At 50.4% G+C, this 931-nt stretch overlaps 2 non-coding genes across 2 annotated transcripts; both read left to right on the top strand.

Annotated features, from left to right (window-relative positions):
* Window positions 1-227: 227 nt before the first annotated feature.
* On the top strand, window positions 228-346 carry LOC123179201 (5S ribosomal RNA). Its single transcript, XR_006490184.1, has one exon. It is a non-coding gene; the product is annotated as a 5S ribosomal RNA (ribosomal RNA).
* Window positions 347-647: 301 nt separating this feature from the next.
* LOC123179200 (5S ribosomal RNA) lies at window positions 648-766 on the top strand. The gene has a single exon (XR_006490183.1). It is a non-coding gene; the product is annotated as a 5S ribosomal RNA (ribosomal RNA).
* The last annotated feature ends 165 nt before the right edge of the window (window positions 767-931 follow it).

Genomic DNA, 931 nt, shown 5'->3' with positions numbered 1-931 from the left:
TGCACGTTTACGGTAAGTTTTAGCTCGCTGCTCATTATTCACGCGTCTAGCGGCGGCAAGCGTGTTCTGAAAGGGGTCGAAACCATGGTAAATAGGCACTGGTGCAGTTGAACCGTGGTAAAACTCGTCTCCGTAGTTGAGCGAGAGCGGCCAAAGGAATGTGCAATCGTGTGTGTAGTGGAGCTGGGAGGGGCAAGCATAAGGGACGAAGACGGGGGTAACATCTCGGATGCGAACATACCAGCACTAAAGCACCGGATCCCATCAGAACTCCGAAGTTAAGCGTGCTTGGGCGAGAGTAGTACTAGGATGGGTGACCTCCTGGGAAGTCCTCGTGTTGCATTTCCTTTTTAATTTTTTTGCACCGCGTGCAAAACAAAACGCACGAGCGCGACGTATGTTTAGCACGTTTTATTATTTTGCACGTTTACGGTAAGTTTTAGCTCGCTGCTCATTATTCACGCGTCTAGCGGCGGCAAGCATGTTCTGAAAGGGGTCGAAACCATGGTAAATAGGCACTGGTGCAGTTGAACCGTGGTAAAACTCGTCTCCGTAGGTGAGCGGGAGCGGCCAAAGGAATGTGCAATCGTGTGTGTAGTGGAGCTGGGAGGGGCAAGCATAAGGGACGAAGACGGGGGTAACATGTCGGATGCGATCATACCAGCACTAAAGCACCGGATCCCATCAAAACTCCGAAGTTAAGCGTGCTTGGGCGAGAGTAGTACTAGGATGGGTGACCTCCTGGGAAGTCCTCGTGTTGCATTCCCTTTTTAATTTTTTTGCACCGCGTGCAAAACAAAACGCACGAGCGCGACGTATGTTTAGCACGTTTTATTATTTTGCACGTTTACGGTAAGTTTTAGCTCGCTGCTCATTATTCACGCGTCTAGCGGCGGCAAGCGTGTTCTGAAAGGGGTCGAAACCATGGTAA

Source organism: Triticum aestivum, unplaced genomic scaffold (assembly GCF_018294505.1).
Source record: "Triticum aestivum cultivar Chinese Spring unplaced genomic scaffold, IWGSC CS RefSeq v2.1 scaffold87994, whole genome shotgun sequence".
NCBI classification, from domain to species: Eukaryota; Viridiplantae; Streptophyta; class Magnoliopsida; order Poales; family Poaceae; genus Triticum; species Triticum aestivum.
Note: the sequence above shows the minus strand (reverse complement) of the source record. Positions and strands in the feature narration are given on the sequence as shown.